Source organism: Penaeus japonicus, unplaced genomic scaffold, assembly GCF_977035675.1.
Source record: "Penaeus japonicus unplaced genomic scaffold, GWHDUDI00000001_assembly GWHDUDI00000009, whole genome shotgun sequence".
Lineage (NCBI taxonomy): Eukaryota > Metazoa > Arthropoda > Malacostraca > Decapoda > Penaeidae > Penaeus > Penaeus japonicus.
In genome coordinates this window covers 8,093,934-8,113,933 of record NW_028234411.1, presented here as the reverse complement: position 1 = coordinate 8,113,933, position 20,000 = coordinate 8,093,934, and the positions used below count along the sequence as shown (strand labels likewise).

The 20,000-nt window shown below is 41.6% G+C and overlaps 5 non-coding genes across 5 annotated transcripts; all 5 read left to right on the top strand.

Annotated features, from left to right (window-relative positions):
• The first annotated feature begins 695 nt into the window (after window positions 1–695).
• On the top strand, window positions 696–768 carry TRNAM-CAU (transfer RNA methionine (anticodon CAU)). The gene has a single exon. It is a non-coding gene; the product is annotated as a tRNA-Met (tRNA).
• Window positions 769–2,741: 1,973 nt separating this feature from the next.
• Window positions 2,742–2,814, top strand: TRNAM-CAU (transfer RNA methionine (anticodon CAU)). Its single transcript has one exon. It is a non-coding gene; the product is annotated as a tRNA-Met (tRNA).
• Window positions 2,815–6,841: 4,027 nt separating this feature from the next.
• On the top strand, window positions 6,842–6,914 carry TRNAM-CAU (transfer RNA methionine (anticodon CAU)). The gene has a single exon. It is a non-coding gene; the product is annotated as a tRNA-Met (tRNA).
• A 5,093-nt stretch (window positions 6,915–12,007) lies between these two features.
• On the top strand, window positions 12,008–12,080 carry TRNAM-CAU (transfer RNA methionine (anticodon CAU)). Its single transcript has one exon. It is a non-coding gene; the product is annotated as a tRNA-Met (tRNA).
• Window positions 12,081–16,331: 4,251 nt separating this feature from the next.
• Window positions 16,332–16,404, top strand: TRNAM-CAU (transfer RNA methionine (anticodon CAU)). Its single transcript has one exon. It is a non-coding gene; the product is annotated as a tRNA-Met (tRNA).
• Window positions 16,405–20,000: the final 3,596 nt, after the last annotated feature.

Here is a 20,000-nt window from a genome sequence, read left to right as displayed (position 1 = left end):
CACAGGTACACAAGTAAGTACGGAGAGCATCAACTTAAGGGGTCGATGGAGATCTTTGTGACGTCATAAAATCTTGACCAGTTTTTAGATCGCCTTTCGCGCGATCAATTTGTGCAACAGAAGCCGTGCCTGAATATTTTATAAATGACCCACCAATCACGAGCCTTCACTCGGGAAGGGGCGGCCAGAGGCTGTTGCCCTTCGACGCTCCTCCTCCTCCTGGGAAAAGGCTGTGGTTGGTGGGTCACCCTTGCAGCGACCGTGCTAGGTTTCTCTTGCACAAATTGGTCACCAAAAGACGGTGCAAAAACGGTCCAAGTTTTCATGACGTCATTAAAGTTTTCATTGACTGCGACTCTCCAACTACCCCTTTACTCCTCTCTGTCTTTCCTCACTCCCTTTCTCTTTTCACCTCACGTCTCCGTTTTTTCTTCTCCCTCCCCTTCTTTCTCCTCCTTTTCCTTTCTCTTTCTCTCTTCCTTTCTTCCTCTCCCCCTTCTCTCTTTTTCTCTCTCATAAAAGCTTCCACAGCGAATCATTTCCCCCTTAAATTCCTTTCTGTGTTTATGTATGCCTATTCGGTGAGGCGTCCCTCGGTGACGGCCACGTGAAAGGTGAAAGAAAAGAGAAATACGCATTAAAAATCAATCCTATAAACAAGAAAGATATTTTCATATTTATCTTATTCTAGAATCGCCTCGATGGCGCAGTAGGCAGCGCGTGAGTCTCATAATCTCAAGGTCGTGAGTTCGATCCTCACTCGGGGCATGGAATTTTAAGCAAGGAGACAAGAGGACACTCAGGAAATAGGAATCATTCCCTCCTATGTACTGAATCGCATTCCGGTGGTTGCACAGAAAAAGAGAATGAAACTCACAATGAATTTCCAGCATTCAACTGGTTTCAGTTTCACATTTTTCTCTTTCTTATTTTCTTATATCCACCATCGACTCTTCTTTTCTCCTGAGTTTCCTATTACTATTGCCACTTCTTTTTTGTCAATCATTCCTCTATCTCTCCTTCCAAGGGGTAGAGAGACGAAAGAAATAGAGGAAGGACGCAAGAACCGTTTTGTATTAGATTTTGTATAATAAATATGTGCAACAAAAACCTTTGAGGCGCAATAAAGGGCAACAGGACATTCCCTCTCCTTCGAAAGGATTGGTGAGTCACTTCTGCAATATCCGACCTCGGCTTTTGTTGCACAAATTGAAGACGTGAAAGACGTTGTGTATTTGGTTTAGATTTGAATGGTGTCACAGAAGCTTCTATAGCTATACATGAAGATAAGCTTTATAGTACATTTGCTATTTAAGTATCTAATCGTGTCTAGAAGGATAAAAGGAAATCTTTTAGAGATTAGATTATTTACAAAACAAAAAGTTTTATATAAACGAATGTTATACAAAAATGAAAAAAAAAGAAAGAGGGAGGAGAAAAAGAAAGGAACAGAGAAAGAGAAAGTAAAAATAGGAGAAAGAAGGGGAAGGAGTGAGAGACAGACAGAGAGAAGGATAGGGGGTGGTTGGATAGTCTCTGTCAATGGAGGCTTTTATGACGTCATGAAAACTTGGACCGTTTTTGCACCGTCTTTCGCGTGATCAATTTGTGCAAGTGAAGCCTAGCACGCCCGCTGCAAGGGTGACCCACCAACTGCAGCCTTTTCCCAGGAGGAGGAGCATCGAAGGCCAACAGCCTCTGGCCGCCCCTTCCTGAGTAGAGGCTCGTGATTGGTGAGTCATTGTGCAGTACGCGGCCTCGGCTTCTGTTGCACAAATTGATCACGCGAAAGAAGCTGCAAAAACTGTCCAAGACTGTGCGACGTCACAAATGTTTCCACAATCATACATGGGGATAAGCTCTATCCCTCTTTGTTTGTCTTAGTACTCTTCCTCTCTTTCTGCTTATCTGTTATTCACTAATGTAATCGCTTTACTTTTCATTTCTTCTCTGAATAAGTCTCATATTCATTATTTAAGTGTTTTCTTCCTTTATTCTACCTCTCCTACAAGAACAAACATACACTCACACACTCACGTACAAACACACAGATACACAAGTGAGTACGGAGAGCATCAAAGTTAGGGGTCGATGGAGATCTTTGTGACGTCATTAAATCTTGATCAGTTTTTAGATCGCCTTTCGCGCGATCAATTTGTGCAACAGAAGCCGTGCCTGAATATTTCACAAATGACCCACTAATCACAATCCTCCACTCGGGAAGGGGCGGGCAGAGGCTGTTGCCCTTCGACGCTCCTCCTCCTCCTGGGAAAAGGCTGTGGTTGGTGGGTCACCCTTGCAGCGACCGTGCTAGGCTTCTCTTGCACAAATTGATCACGCGAAAGACGGTGCAAAAACGGTCCAAGTTTTCATGACGTCATTAAAGTTTTCATTGACAGCGACTCTCCAACTACCCCTATTCTCCTCTCTGTCTGTCCCTCACTCCCTTTCTCTTTTCACGTCACGTCTCCGTTTTTTCTTCTCCCTCCCCTTCTTTCTCTTTTTTCTTTCTCTTTCTCTCTTCCTTTCTTCCTCTCCCCCTTCTCTCTCTCTCTCTCTCATAAAAGCTTCCACAGCGAATCATTTCCCCCTTAAATTCCTCTCTGTGTTTATGTATACAGAGTCGGTAAGGCGTCCCTTAATGAGGGCCACGTGAAAGATGAAAGAAAAGAGAAATACGCATTAAAAAATCAATCCTATAATCGAGAAAGATATCTTCATATTTATCTCCTTCTAGAACCGCCTCGATGGCGCAGTAGGCAGCGCGTGAGTCTCATAATCTCAAGGTCGTGAGTTCGATCCTCACTCGGGGCATGGAATTTTAAGAAAGGACACAAGAGGACACTCAGGAAAATAGGAATCATTCCCTCCTTTGCACTGAATCGCATTCCGGACATTGGGATCTTCCCGCCTCTTCGTGAGTGGAGGCTCGGGATTGGTGGGTCAGTTCTGCAATACCCGAACACGTCATCTGTTGCACAAATTGAACACGTGAAAGACGTGGTATGATTGGCCAAGATTTCATGGTGTCAAAGAAGTTTCTATAACTAAACAACTATACAAGTTGTATATATACGAATGATGCATACACACACATCCATGTGTGTGCGAAATGAAAACAGCTTTTATAACGTGATGAATCCTTAGACCGTTTTTGAACCGTCTTTCGCGAGATCAATTTGTGCAAGAGAAGCCTAGCACGCTCGCTGCAAAGGTGACCCACTAACAGCGTCTAAATGCAACAGCCTCTGCCCGTCCCTTCTTGAGTGGAGGCTCGTGATTGGTGGGTCATTTGTACAGTACCCGGCCGCGGCTTTTGTTGCACAAATTGATCATGCGAAAAAAGGTACAAAGATTGTGTGACCTCGGGATAAGCTATATCCCTCTTTGGGTGTGTCCTTGAGAAATCTCTCTCTCTCACTCTCATTCTCTCTCTCTCTCTAGCTTTCTATCTCTATCTCTTACTCTTTCTCCCTCACTTTCTCTCTCTCTCTGTCTCTTTCCCTCTCTCTCTTTTAGTTTGGATTACATTCTCACGTCTTTCATGATGTCTTTTTACTATTTACTTAATCTCTTGATAAGTTTCACACTCACTCTTCATTTAAGAATTTTCTTGCTCTATTCTAGCTCTCTTACACAAACATACATACATACACAAACACACACGCACACACATACACACACACACGCCCATACAGACACACGTGCGTACGAAGAGGATCAAAGTTAAGGGTCGATGATGATCTTTGTGATGTCATAAAATCTTGACCAGTTTTTAGACCGCTTTTCACGCGATCAATTTGTGCAACAGAAGCCGTGCCTGAATATTGCCCACCAATCACGAGCCTTCACTCGGGAAGGGGCGGGCAGAGTCTGTTGCCTCCTCCTGGGAAAAGGCTGTGGTTGGTGGGTCACCCTTGCAGCGACCGTGCAAGCCTTCTCTTGCACAAATTGATCACGCGAAAGACGTACAAAAACGGTCCAAGTTTTCATGACGTCATAAAAGCCTCCATTGACAGCGACTCTCCCACTTCCCCCTTTACTCCTCTCTGTCTGTCCCTTACTCCCTTTCTCTTTTCCCCTCATGCCTTCGTTATTATTCTCCCTTTGTCCTCTTTTTATCTTTCTCTCTCTTTCTCTCTTCCATTATCTGTCTCTCTCTCTATCTCTATCTATCAATCTACCTATCTATCTCTCTATCTATATATATATAGCCACGTCTGAAATATACGATTTGCACGTTCATCGTAAGCTATGGTCGGTTCCTGCAGCTTTGATTTGTAACGGTGTAGGGCACTCTCCAGGTTGAGGAACGGATGATTCTTCGTAAAAATCCGATTTTTTTACTTAATACCTCTGTGCCTGAGTGTGTTTGAGGAAGCGAGAGAAAGAAAGATGGAGAGTATGATTGGGGGGGGGGGGGAGTAAAGAAGTAAAGAACAAGGGAGATCTAATGAGAAAGGAAGTGAGGGACAGAGAAAAAGAGAGCAGGGGATAGAGTCTTTTATGACGTCACAAAAATTTGGGCCGTTTTTGCACCGTCTTTCGCGTGATCAACTTGTGCAAGAGGAGCCTAGCACGCTCATTGCAGGGGTGACCCACCAACCACAGCCTTTTCCCAGGAGGAGGAGGAGCGTCGACGGGCAACAGCCTCTGGCCGCCCCTTCCCGAGTGGAGGCTCGTCATTGGTGAGTCATTGTGCAGTACGCGGCCTCGGCTTCTGTTGCACAAATTGATCACGCGAAAGAAGGTGCAAAAACTGTCCAAGATTGTGTGACGTCACAAATGTTTCCACAATCATACATGAGGATAAGCTCTATCCCTCTGAGTGTTTATCTTAATAATCTCTCACTCTCTTCTTCACCCTCTCTCTGCCTCACTTTCTCTCTTTCTCTCTCTCTCTGCTTATCTGTTATTCACTAATCTAATCGCTTTACTTTTCACTTATTTTCTGAATAAGTCTCATATTAATTATTTAAGTCTTTTCTTGCTCTATTCTAACTCTCCTACAAAACCACACATACACTCAAACACACTCACGTACAAGCACAAACAGATACACACGTGCGTACGGAGAACATCAAAGTTAGGGGTCGATGGAGATCTTTGTGACGTCATAAAATTTTGACCAGTTTTTAGATCGCCTTTCGCGTGATCAATTTATGCAACAGAAGCCGTGCCTGAATATTGCACAAATGACCCACCAATCACAAGCCTCCACTCGGGAAGGGGCGGGCAGAGGCTGTAGCCCTTAGACACTCCTCCTCCTCTTGGGAAAAGGCTGTGGTTGGTGAGTCACCCTTGCAACGACCGTGCTAGGCTTCTGTTGCACAAATTGATCACTCGAAAGAAGGTGCAAAAACGGTCCAAGTTTTCATGACGTCATAAAGCTGCCATTAACAGCGACTCTCCAACTACCCCTTATCCTTCTCTCTGTCTGTCCTTCACTCCCTTTCTCTTTTTCCCTCACGTCTCCGTTTTTCATCTCCCTCCCCTTCTTTCTACTATTTTTACTTTTTCTTTCTTCCTGTCTTCCTCTCCCCATTCTTTCTCATTCTCTCTCATGAAAGCTTCCACAGCAAATCATTTCCCCTTAAACTCCTTTCTTTCTCTCTCTCGCTCAATTCCTTTCTCTTTACACCTCATTCCTTCGTCTTTTTCTTCTTTACTTTTCCTTTCATTTGCTCTCTTTCTCTCTATATTTTTACTTCTTTTTCATCATCATCGTTTCTACTCTTGCCTTATTTTTTTCTTTCTCTCTTTCTGTATATATGTGTGTGAGTATTGTGTGCATGAGTATGTGTTTTGGGTTATGATATCATTACATAGATCATATCATCACTAAATGCAATTCAAAGACATACTCTTAGTTTAAAGTTCATAATTCTATTCAAAGGGACGACGCTAAAAACTTCAGCTATGTTTATGAACTTGATAGTAGATATTAGTTTTAAAATCATTTTATGTCAGACTTGAAATGAGGATGTCCCATCCCGTAGATTATTCATACCATGACTCGGATATATTTTCCTCATCTTTTACATTAGACGAGTTGGATTCTAAATCTTAAAAGTACTCTTGGCCCAGAGACCTCTCAATGATTCTCTTCCTCGAGATAGGCTCTCACATAATTTTCCTTTTCCTCTCAGTTTCTCTCAGCATCTTCAGCATCGGAATCTTGGCTAATGAAACCCATCTTTCACATTTGAAGATTCTTGGTATGTGTTTTAAACGTGCAATTCGTGAGGTAAATGTTGCACAAACTGATCGTGAAAAAAATGGTATAAAAAGAACCAGGTTTCCGTGACGTCACAAAATCTTCTACTCAAAAGTAGAAACAGGACAGCGTAAAGGAATTTCAGCCTTAATAGCCACAGTCAGCGATATATTTGCATATATTTTAAGCCAAAAAGCTACCTGGTTCTACCCTTTAGATTATTGTGACGCATCATAAACTGGACTACCCTTACGTATAAAACCTCTGTACACAAGTTTATGGAGAAGATATATACACACTCACATATCTATCTATACATATATACATATACATATATATGTTTGAATGAATATGTTAAAGAATATATGCATATGCACATATATATCTGTGTGTATATGTATATATGTATATAAATATATATATATATATATATATATATATATATATATATATATATATATACATATATATATATATATACATGTGTGTGTGTTTATGTTTGCATAGTCGGTAAGGCGTCCCGCGATGTGGGCCACATGAAAGATGAAAGAAAAAAGAAATACGCATAAAAAGTCAATCCTATGATCGAGAAAGATATTTTCATATTTATCTCATTCTAGAACCGCCTCGATGGCGCAGTAGGCAGCGCGTGAGTCTCATAATCTCAAGGTCGTGAGTTCGATCCTCACTCGGGGCAATAGATTTTAAGCAAGGAGACAAGAGGACACTCAGGAAAACAGGAATCATTCCCTCCTATGCAGTGAATCGCTTTCCGGACAACTGGATCTTCCCGCCCCTTCGTGAGTGGAGGCTCAGAATTGGTGGATCAGTTATGCAATACCTGTGCACGGCTTCTGTTGCACAAATTGACCACGTGAAAGACGTTATATGATTGGCCAAGATTTCATGGTGTCACAGAAGCTTCTATAACTAAACAACTATAGAAGTTGTATTTAAACGAATGATAGACAAAATATGAAGGGATCATCAGGAAATAATCCATAACTATAACCACATCAACACACACAATCACACACACGGTGATATACACACACACACATCCACATCCTCACACATGCACACACACACACACACACACACACACACACATATGTGTGTGAAAAGAAAACGGCTTTTATAACGTCATGAAAACTTAGACCGTTTTTGAACCATCTTTCGTGAGATCAATCTGTGCAAGAGAAGCCTAGCACGCTCGCTGCAAAGGTGACCCACTAACCGCGTCGAAAGGCAACAGCCTCTGCCCGTCCCTTCTTCAGTGGAGGCTCGTGATTGGTGAGTTATTTGTACGGTACGCGGCCGCGGCTTTTGTTGCACAAATTGATCACGCGAAAAAAGATACAAAGACCGTCCAAGATTGTGTGACCTGGGGATAAGCTATATCCCTCTTTGGGTGTGTCATTCAGATATCTCTCACTCTCACTCTCTCTCTCTCTCTTTCACTTTCTCTCTATATCTCTTTCTCCCCCTCTCTCTCTAGCTTTCTGTCTCTATCTCTTACTCTTTCTCCCTACACATACACATTCATGCACACGCACACACGGACACACACGTGCGCACGAAGAGGATCAAAGTTAGGAGTCGATGGAGATCTGTGTGATGTCATAAAATCTTGACCAGTTTTTAGACCGCCTTCCGCACGATCAATTTGTGCAACAGAAGCCGTGCCTGAATATTGTCCACCAATCACGAACCTTCACTCGGGAAGGGGCGGGCAGAGTCTGTTGCTTCCTCCTGGGAAAAGGCTGTGGTTGGTGGGTCACCCTTGCAGCGACCGTGCTAGGCTTCTCTTGCATGAATTGATCACGCAAAAGACGGTACAAAAACGGTCCAAGTTTTCATGACGTCATAAAAGCTTCCATTGACAGCGACTCTCCCACCTCCCCATTTACTCCTGTCTGTCCCTCACTCCTTCTCTCTTTTCCCTTTATGCTTCTGTTATTATTCTCTCTTTGTCCTTCTCTTTTTCTCTTTCTCTTTCTCTCTCTCTCTTTCTCCCTTCCTTTCTCTGTCTCTCTCTCTGTCTATCTATCTATCAATCTACCTACTTACTTATCTATCTATCTATATGTATATAGCCATGTCTGAAATATACGATTTGCACGTTCATCGTAAGCTGTGGTAAGTTCCTGCAGCTTTGATTTGCAATGGTGGAGGGCACACTCCGGGTTGAGGAACGGATGATTTCTCGTAAAAATCCGACTTTTTTACTTAATACTTCTGTGCCTGAGTGTGTTTGAGGAAGCGAGAGAAAGAAAGAGGGAGAGAGTGATTGAGGGGGGGAGTAAAGAAGTAAGGAACAAGGGAGATGTAATGAGAAAGGATGTGAGGGACAGAAAAGAAGAGAGCAGGGGATAGAGTCTTTTATGACGTCACAAAAATTTGGGCCGTTTTTGCACCGTCCTTCGCGTGATCAACTTGTGCAAGAGAAACCTATCACGCTCATTGCAAGAGTGACCCACCAACCACAGCCTTTTCCCAGGAGGAGGAGGAGCGTCGAAGGGCAATAGCCCCTGCCCGCCCCTTCCCGAGTGGAGGCTCGTGATTGGTGAGTCATTATGCAGTACGCGTCTCGGCTTCTGTTGCACAAATTGATCACGCGAAAGAAGGGGCAAAAACTGTCCAAGATTGTGTGACGTCACAAATGTTACCACAGTCATACATGAGGATAAGCTCTATCCCTCTGAGTGTTTATCTTAGTAATCTCTCACTCTCTCCTTCATCCTCTCTCTGCTTCACTTTCTTTCTCTCTCTCTGCTTATCTGTTATTCACTAATCTAATCGCTTTACTTTTCACTTATTTTCTGAATAAGTTTCATATCTATTATATAAGTGTTTTTGCTCTATTCTAACTCTCCTACACAAACACAGATACACTCAAACACTCACGTACAAGCACAAACAGATACACACGTCCGTACGGAGAGCATCAAAGTTAGGGGTAGATGGAGATCTTTGTGACGTCATATAAACTTGACCAGTTTTTATACCGTCTTTCGCTCGATCAATTTGTGCAATAGAAGCCGTGCCCGAATATTGCACAAATGACCCACCAATCACAAGCCTCCACTCGGGAAGGGGCGGGCAGAGGCTGTTGCCCTTCGACGCTCCTCCTCTTGGGAAAAGGCTGTGGTTGATGGTCACCCTTGCAGCGACCGTGCTGCCTAGCAGGGTCGCTTCTCTTGCACAAATTGATCACGCGAAAGACGGTGTAAAAACGGTCCAAGTTTTCTTGACGTCATTAAAGCTCAAATTGACAGGGACTCTCCAACTACCCACTATCTTCCTCTGTCTCTCTGTATCTCACTCCCTTCAAGTCTCCGTTTTTCTTCACCTTCCTTTTCTTTCTCCTTTTATTTCTCTTTATATATATATATATATATATATATATATATATATATATATATATATATATATATAAGGAATTTCAAACTTAATGGCCACAGTCAACAAGGCATTTACATATATACCTTTATAAAGCTCCTTGGTCTTACCCTATTCTATAGATTATTATAGTATCATAAACTTGAATGAGCCCTATGATGTCGTTCTTAATTTGTATATAACAACAATAACAACAATAACAAAACAATAGAAAATAATAGCATCATCATATCTTTAACCTAATTTTCTTGTGAAAACTAGCTGAATCTTCGAGCGCCGTTACTTAGGACCTTTTGATGTCAATGACGCATACTAATAGTTTCCAGGTAGGGATCCATTGCCACAGTGACGATGGTTATCCTTTTAGCCGAGAAGGGGGGGAGGGGGAGAAGGGAGGGGAGGGGGGGAAGGATGCGTAGGCCTATAGTACAAATGTTAAGAGTCACGTATATTATAAGACCTCTATACACAAGAGTAGGAAGAACAGATGTGTGGGTATCTATATATCTATCTATCTATCTATATATACATCTATCTATTCTAACTCTCCTACAAAACCACACATACACTCAAACACACTCACGTACAAGCACAAACAGATACACACGTGCGTACGGAGAGCATCAAAGTTAGGGGTCGATGGAGATCTTTGTGACGTCATAAAATCTTCTCTCATTTTTGGACCGCTTTTCACGCGATCAATTTGTGCAACAAAAGCCGTGCCTGAATATTTAGGAAGGGGCAGGCAGAGGCTGTTGCCCTTCGATGCTCCTCCTCCTCCAGGGAAAAGGCTGTGGTTGGTGGGTCACCCTTGCAGCGACCGTGCTAGGCTTCTCTTGCACAAATTGATCACGCGAAAGACGGTGCAAAAACGGTCCAAGTATTTATGACGTCATAAAAGCTTCCATTAACAGCGACTCTCCAACTACTCCCTATCCTTTTCTCTGTCTATCCCTCACTCCCTTTCTCTTTTCCCCTCACATCTCCGTTTTTCTTCTCCCTCCCCTTCTTTCTCCTCTTTTTTCTTTCTCTTTCTCTCTTCCTTTCTTCCTCTCCTACCTCTCTCTCTTTCTCTCTCATAAAAGCTTCCACAGCGAATCATTTCCCCCTTTAATTCCTCTCTTTCTCTCTGTCGCTCACTTCCTTTCTCTTTACACATCATTTCTTCGTCTTTTTACTTCTTTACTTTTCCTTTCATTCTCTCTCTTTCTCTCTCTATTTTTTTTTTTCTTCTTCTTTATCATCATCATCGTTTCTTCTCTCGGCTTCTTTTTTTTCTCTTTCTTTCTTTCTGTATGTGTGTGTGAGTATTGTGTGCATGATTATGTGTTTAGAGTTAGGATATTATTACATAGATCATATCATCACTAAATGCAATTCAAAGACATACTCTCAGTTTAAAGTTCATCATTTTATTCAAAGGGACGACACTAAAAACTCGAACTATACTTGTGAATTTGATAGTAGATATTAGTTTTAAGATCATTCTATGTCAGACTTGAAATAAGGGTGTCGCATCCCGTAGATTATTCATACCATGACTCGGATATATTTTCCTCATCTTTTACATTAGACGGAGTTGAATTCTAAATTTTACGAGCACTCTTAGCCCAGAAGACTCTCACTGATTCTCATCCTAGAGATAGTATCTCACATGATTTTCCTTTTCCTCTCAGTTTCTCTCAGCATCTTTAGCATCGGAATCTTGGCTAATGAAACCCATCTTTCACATTTGAAGATTCTTGGTATGTGTTTTAAACGTGCAATTCGTGAGGTAAATGTTGCACAAACTGATCGTGAAAAAAATGGTATAAAAAGAACCAGGTTTCCGTGACGTCACAAAATCTTCTACTCAAAAGTAGAAACAGGACAGCGTAAAGGAATTTCAGCCTTAATAGCCACAGTCAGCGATATATTTGCATATATTTTAAGCCAAAAAGCTACCTGGTTCTACCCTTTAGATTATTGTGACGCATCATAAACTGGACTACCCTTACGTATAAAACCTCTGTACACAAGTTTATGGAGAAGATATATACACACTCACATATCTATCTATACATATATACATATACATATATATGTTTGAATGAATATGTTAAAGAATATATGCATATGCACATATATATCTGTGTGTATATGTATATATGTATATATGTGTATATAAATATATATATATATATATATATATATATATATATATATATATATATATATATATATATATATACATATATATATATACATGTGTGTGTGTTTATGTTTGCATAGTCGGTCAGGCGTCCCGCGATGTGGGCCACATGAAAGATGAAAGAAAAAAGAAATACGCATAAAAAGTCAATCCTATGATCGAGAAAGATATTTTCATATTTATCTCATTCTAGAACCGCCTCGATGGCGCAGTAGGCAGCGCGTGAGTCTCATAATCTCAAGGTCGTGAGTTCGATCCTCACTCGGGGCAATAGATTTTAAGCAAGGAGACAAGAGGACACTCAGGAAAACAGGAATCATTCCCTCCTATGCAGTGAATCGCTTTCCGGACAACTGGATCTTCCCGCCCCTTCGTGAGTGGAGGCTCAGAGTTGGTGGATCAGTTATGCAATACCTGTGCACGGCTTCTGTTGCACAAATTGACCACGTGAAAGACGTTATATGATTGGCCAAGATTTCATGGTGTCACAGAAGCTTCTATAACTAAACAACTATAGAAGTTGTATTTAAACGAATGATAGACAAAATATGAAGGGATCATCAGGAAATAATCCATAACTATAACCACATCAACACACACAATCACACACACGGTGTTATACATACACACACATCCACAGCCTCACACATGCACGCAAACACGTACATAAGTGTGTCCGAAAAGAAAACGGCTTTTATAACGTGATGAAAACCTAGACCGTTTTTGAACCATCTTTTGCGAGATCAATTTGTGCAAGAGAAGCCTAGCACGCTCGCTGCAAAGGTGACCCACTAACCGCGTCGAAAGGCAACAGCCTCTGCCCGTCCCTTCTTGAGTGGAGGCTCGTGATGGGTGAGTTATTTGTACAGTACGCGGCCGCGGCTTTTGTTGCACAAATTGATCACGCGAAAAAAGGTACAAAGACTGTCCAAGATTGTGTGCTCTGGGGATAAGCTATATCCGTCTTTGAGTGTGTCCTTCAGATATCTCTCTCTTACTCTCTCACTCTCTCTCTCCTTCACTTTCTCTCTATATCTCTTTCTCCCCCTCTCTCTCTAGCTTTCTGTCTCTATCTCTTACTCTTTCTCCCTACACATACACATTCATGCACACGCACACACAGACACACACGTGCGCACAAAGACGATCAAAGTTAGGGAGTCGATGGAGATCTTTGTGATGTCATAAAATCTAGACCAGTTTTTAGACCGCCTTGCGCGCGATCAATTTGTGCAACAGAAGCCGTGCCCGAATATTGCCCACCAATCACGAGCCTTCACTCGGGAAGGGGCGGGCAGAGTCTGTTGCTTCCTCCTGGGAAAAGGTTGTGGTTGGTGGGTCACCCTTGCAGCGACCGTGCTAGGCTTCTCTTGCATAAATTGATCACGCGAAAGACGGTACAAAAACGGTCCAAGTTTTCATGACGTCATAAAAGCTTCCATTGACAGTGACTCTCTCACCTCCCCATTTACTCCTCTCTGTCTGTCCCTCACTCCTTCTCTCTTTTCCCTTCATGCCTCCGTTATTATTCTCTCTTTGTCTTCTCTCTCTCTCTCTCTATCTATCTATCAATCTACCTACCTACCTATCTATCTATCTATATGTATATAGCCATGTCTGAAATATACGATTTGCACGTTCATCGTAAGCTGTGGTAAGTTCTTGCAGCTTTGATTTGCAACGGTGGAGGGCACTCTCCGGGTTGAGGAACGGATGATTCTTCGTAAAAATCCGACTTTTTTACTTAATACTTCTGTGCCTGAGTTTGTTTGAGGAAGCGAAAGAAAGAAAGATGTAGAGTATGATTGAGGGGGGGAGTAAAGAAGTAAAGAACAAGGGAGATCTACTGAGAAAGGATGTTAGGGACAGAAAAAAGAGAGCAGGGGATAGTCTTTTATGACGTCACAAAAATTTGGGCCGTTTTTGCACCGTCTTTCGCTTGATCAATTTGTGCAAGAGAAGCCTAGCACGGTCGCTGCAAGGGTGACCCATCAACCACAGCCTTTTCCCAGGAGGAGGAGGAGCGTCGAAGGGCAACAGCCTCTGCCCGCCCCTTCCCGAGTGGAAGCTCGTGATTGGTGAGTCATTGTGCACTACGCGGCCTCGGCTTCTGTTGCACAAATTGATCACGCGAAAGAAGGTGCAAAAACTGTCCAAGATTGTGTGACGTCACAAATGTTTCCACAATCATACATGAGGATAAGCTCTATCCCTCTGAGTGTTTACCTTAGTAATCTCTCACTCTCTCCTTCACCTTCTCTCTGCCTCACTTTCTGTCTTTTTTTCTCTCTCTCTGCTTATCTATTATTCACTAATCTAATCGCTTTACTTTTCACTTATTTTCTGAATAAGTCTCATATTCATTATTTAAGTGTTTTCTTGCTCTATTCTAGCACACATACACTCAAACACACACAAACAGATACACACGTGCGTACGGAGAGCATCATAGTTAGGGGTCAATGGAGATCTTTGGGACGTCATGAAAATTTGAGCATTTTTTGGACCGCCTTTCGCGCGATCAATTTGTGCAACAAAAGCCGTGCCCGAATATTGCACAAATGACGAGCCTCTACTTAGAAGGGGCGGGCAGAGGCTGTTGCCCTTCGACGCTCCTCCTCCTCCTGGGAAAAGGCTGTGGTTGGTGGGTCACCCTTGCAACGACCGTGCGAGGCTTCTCTTGCATAAATTGATCACGCGAAAGACGGTGCAAAAACGGTCCAAGTTTTCATGACGTCATAAAAACTTCCATTGACAGCGACTCTCCAACTACCCCCTATCTCTGTGTGTCCCTCACTCCCTTTCTCTTTTCCCCTTACGTCTCCGTTTTTCTTCTCCCTCCCCTTCTTTCTCCTCTTTTTTCTTTCGCTTTCTTTCTTCTTTTCTTCCACAGCGAATCATTTCCCCCAGAAATTCTTCTTGCCCTCTTTCGCTCAATTCCTTTTCTTTACACCTCGTTTCTTCGTCTTTTTACTTCTTTACTTTTCCATTCATTTTCTCTTTCTCTCTATTTTGTTCTTCTTCTTTTTCATCATCATCGTTTCTTCTCTCGTCTTCTTTTTTTCTCTCTCTCTTTCTGTATATGTGTATGTGTGAGTATTGTGTGCATGAGTATGTGTTTAGAGTTAATATTATTACATAGATCATATCATCACTAAATGCAGTTCAAAGGCATACTCTCAGTTTAAAGTTCATCATTTTATTTAAAGGGACGACACTAAAAACTCGAACTATACATGTGAATTTGATAGTAGATATTAGTTTTAAGATCATTCTATGTCAGACTTGAAATAAGGGTGTCGCATCCCGTAGATTATTCATAACATGACACGGATATATTTTCCTCATCTTTTACATTAGACGAGTTGAATTCTAAATTTTACGAGTACTCTTGGCCCATAAGGCTCTCACTGATTCTCTTCCTTAAGATAGTCTCTCACATGATTTTCCTTTTCCTCTCAGTTTTTCTCAGCATCTTCAGCATCAGAATCTTGGCTAATGAAACCCATCTTTCACATTTGAAGATTCTTGGTATGTGTCTTACACGTGCAAATCATGAGGCAAATGTTGCACAAACTGATCGTGAAAAGGCTGGTATAAAGAGAACCAGATTTGCGTGACGTCACAAAATCTTCTACTCAAGAGTGGGAACAGGACAGCGTAAAGGAATTTCAACCTTAATGGCCATAGTCAGCGATATATTTGCATATATTTAAATCCAAAAAGCTACCTGGTTCTATCGTTTAGATTATTGTGACGCATCATAAACTGGACTACCCTTACGTATAAAACCTCTGTACACAAGTTCATGGAGAAGATATATACACACTCACATCTCTATCTATCAATTTATCTACATATATGTATATATATGTATACATATATATATATAATATATATATATATATATATATGTATATATATATATATATATATATATATATATTTATATATATATATATATATATATATATATATATATATATATATATATATATTTATATATATATATATATTTATATATATATATATATATATATATATATATATATGTATATACGTATATGTATGTATATATATATATATATATATATATATATATATATATATATATATATATATATATATATATATATATACGTATATGTATGTATATATGTATGTATATATGTATGAATATGTTAAAGAATATATACATATGTACATATATATATTTGTGTGTACATGTATATATATATAATATATATATATATATATATATATATATATATATATATATATATATATATATATATATATATATATATAAAATATATATATATATATATATATATATATATATATATATATATATATATATATATATATATATATATATATATACATATGTGTGTGTGTTTATATTTGCATAGTCGGTAAGGCGTCCCTCGATGTGGGCCGCATGGTAGATGAAAGAAATGCGCTTAAAAAATCAATCCTATAATCGGAAATATATTTTCATATTTATCTCATTCTAAAACCGCCTCGATGGCGCAGTAGGCAGCGCGTGAGTCTCATAATCTCAAGGTCGTGAGTTCGATCCTCACTCGGGGCATGGAATTTTAAGCAAGGAGACAAGAGGACACTCGGGAAAATAGGAATCATTCCCTCCTTTGCACTGAATTGCATTCCGGACAACGGGATCTTCCCGCCCCTTCGTGAGTGGAGGCTCGGAATTGGTGGGTCAGTTCTGCAATACCCAAGCACGGCTTCTGTTGCACAAATTGACGACGTGAAAGACGTTGTATGACTAGACGAGATTTCATGGTGTTACAGAAGCTTCTATAACTAAACAACTTTACAAGTTCTATTGAAACGAATGATAGAAAAAAATATGAAAGGATCATCGGGAAATAATCCATAACCATAACCATATCAACACACGCAATCACATACATACACACGGTGATAAACATACACACACACATCCACACCCTCACATATATACACACACATACATATGTGTATGCGAAAAAAAAAAGAAAAAAAAAACGGCTTTTAGAACGTGATGAAAACTTAGACCGTTTTTTAACCATCTTTTGCGAGATCATTTGTGCAAGAGAAGCCTAGCACGCTCGCTGCAAAGGTGACCCACTAACCGCGTCTAAATGCAACAGCCTCTGCCCGTCCCTGCTAGAGTGGAGGCTCGTGATTGGTGAGTTATTTGTACAGTATACGGCCAAGGTTTTTGTTGCACAAATTGATCACGCAAAAAAAAGATACAAAGACTGTCCAAGACTGTGTGACCTGGGGATAAGCTTTATCCCTCTTTGGGTGTGTCCTTGAGAAATCTCTCACTCTCTCACTTTCAATCACTCACTCACTCACTCTCTCTCTCTCTCTCTCTCTCTCTCTCTCTCTCTCTCTCTCTCTCTCTCTCTCTCTCTTTCACATTCTCTCTATATCTCTTCCTCCCTCTCTCTCTCTCTCTTGCTTTCTGCCTCTATCTCTTACTCTTTCTCCCTCTCTTTCTCTCTCTCTGTCTCTTTCCGTCTCTCTCTTTTAGTTTGGGTTACATTCTCACGTCTTTCATGACGTCTTTTTACTATTTACTTATTCTCTTAATAAGTTTCATACTCACTCTTCATTTAAGAATTTTCTTGCTCTATTCTAGCTCTCTTACACAAACATACATACATACACATACACACTCACGCACATGCACACGCACACGCACACGCACAAACAGACACACACATGCGCACGAAGAGGATCAAAGTTAGGAGTCGATGGAGATCTTTGTGATGTCATAAAATTTTGATAAGTTTTTAGACCGCCTTTCACGCGACCAATTTGTGCAACAGAAGCCGTGCCTGAATATTGACCACCAATCACGAGCCTCGATTCGGGAAGGGGCGGGCAGAGGCTGTTGCCCTTCGACGCTCCTCCTCCTCCCGGGAAAAGGCTGTGGTTGGTGGGTCACCCTTGCAGCGAATGTGCTAGGCTTCTCTTGCACAAATTGATCACGCGAAAGACGGTACAAAAACGGTTCAAGTTTTCATGACGTCATAAAAGCTTCCATTGACAGCGACTCTCCCACATCCCGCTTTACTCCTCTCTGTCTGTCCCTCACTCCTTCTCTGTTTTCCCCTCATGCCTCCGTTATTATTCTCCCTTTGCCCTTCTCTTTTTCTCTTTCTTTCTCTCTCTCTTTCTCTCTTCCTTTCTCTATCTCTATCTCTCTATCAATCTACCTATCTATCTCTCTATCTATATGTATATAGCCACGTCTGAAATATACGCTTTGCACGTTTATCGTAAGCTGTGGTAGTTTCCTGCAGCTTTGATTTATAACGGTGGAGGGCACTCTCCGGGTTGAGGAACGGATGATTCTTCGTAAAAATCCGACTTTTTGACTTAATACTTATGTGCCTGAGTGTGTTTGAGGGAGCAAGAGGAAGAAAGAGGGAGAGTATGATTGAGGGGGGGAGTAAAGAAGTAAAGAACAAGTGAGATGCAATGAGAAACGAAGTGAGGGACAGAGAAAAAGAGAGCAGGGACTGAAGGACAGACAGAGAGGAGTAAAGGGGGAGGTGGGAGAGTCGCTATCAAGGGAAGTTTTTATGACGTCATGAAAACTTGAACCGTTTTTGTGCCGTCTTTCGCGTGATCAATTTGTGCAAGAGAAGCCTAGCACGCTCGCTGCAAAGGTGACCCACTAACCGCGTCGAAAGGCAACAGCCTCTGCCCGTCCCTTCTTGAGTGGATGCTCGTGATTGTTGAGTTATTTGTACAGTACGCGGCCGCGGCTTTTGTTGCACAAATTGATCACGCGAAAAAAGGTACAAAGACTGTCCAAGATTGTGTGATCTGGGGATAAGCTATATCCGTCTTTGAGTGTGTCCTTCAGATATCTCTCTCTCACTCTCTCACTCTTTCTCTCCTTCACTTTCTCTCTATATCTCTTTCTCCCCCTCTCTCTCTAGCTTTCTGTCTCTATCTCTTACTCTTTCTCCCTACACATACACATTCATGCACACGCACACACGGACACGCACGTGCGCACGAAGAGGATCAAAGTTAGGAGTCGATGGAGATCTTTGTGATGTCATAAAATCTTGACCAGTTTTTAGAGCGCCTTTCGCGCGATCAATTTGTGCAACAGAAGCCGTCCCTGAATATTGCCCACCAATCTCGAGCCTTCACTCGGGAAGGGGCGGGCAGAGTCTGTTGCTTCCTCCTGGGAAAAGGCTGTGGTTGGTGGGTCACCCTTGCAGCGACCGTGCTAGGCTTCTCTTGCACAAATTGATCACGCGAAAGACGGTGCAAAAACGGTCCAAGTTTTCATGACGTCATAAAAGCTTCCATTGACAGCGACTCTCCCACCTCCCTCCTTTACTCCTCTCTGTCTGTCCCTCACTCTCTCTCTCTTTTCCCCTCATGCCTCGGTTTTTATTCTTCCTTTGTCTTTTTCTTTTTGTCTTTCTTTCTCTCTCTCTCTCTTTCTCTCTTCCTTTCTCTGTCTCTCTCTCTCTCTATCTACCTATCTATCTGTCTATCTATATGTATATAGCCACGTCTGAAATATACGATTTGCGCTTTCATCGTAAGCTGTGGTAAGTTCCTGCAGCTTTGATTTGCAACGGTGGAGGGCACTCTCCGGGTTGAGGAACGGATGATTCTTCGTAAAAATCCGACTTTTTTACTTAATACCTCTGTGCCTGTGTGTGTTTGAGGGGAGCGAGAGAAAGAAAGAGGGAGAGAGAGATTGAGGGGGGAAGTAAGTAAGTAAAGAACAAGTGAGATGTAATGAGAAAGGATGTGAGGGACAGAGAGTAGGGGATAGAGAGTCTTTTATGACGTCACAAAAATTTGGACCTTTTTGGTCTTTCGCGTGATCAATTTGTGCAAGAGAAGCTTAGCACGGTCGCTGCAAGGGTGACCCACCAACCACAGCCTTTTCCCAGGAGGAGGAGGAGCGCCGAAGGGCAACAGCCTCTGCCCGCCCCTTCCCGAGTGGAGGCTCGTGATTGGTGAGTCATTGTGCAGTACTCGGCCCTAGCTTCTGTTGCACAAATTGATCACGCGAAAGAAGGTGCAAAAACCGTCCAAGATTGTGTGACGTCGCAAATGTTTCCACAATGAGGATAACTCTATCCCTCTTTCAGTGCGTGCCTTAGTAATGTCTCTCTGTCTCACTCTCTTTCTCTT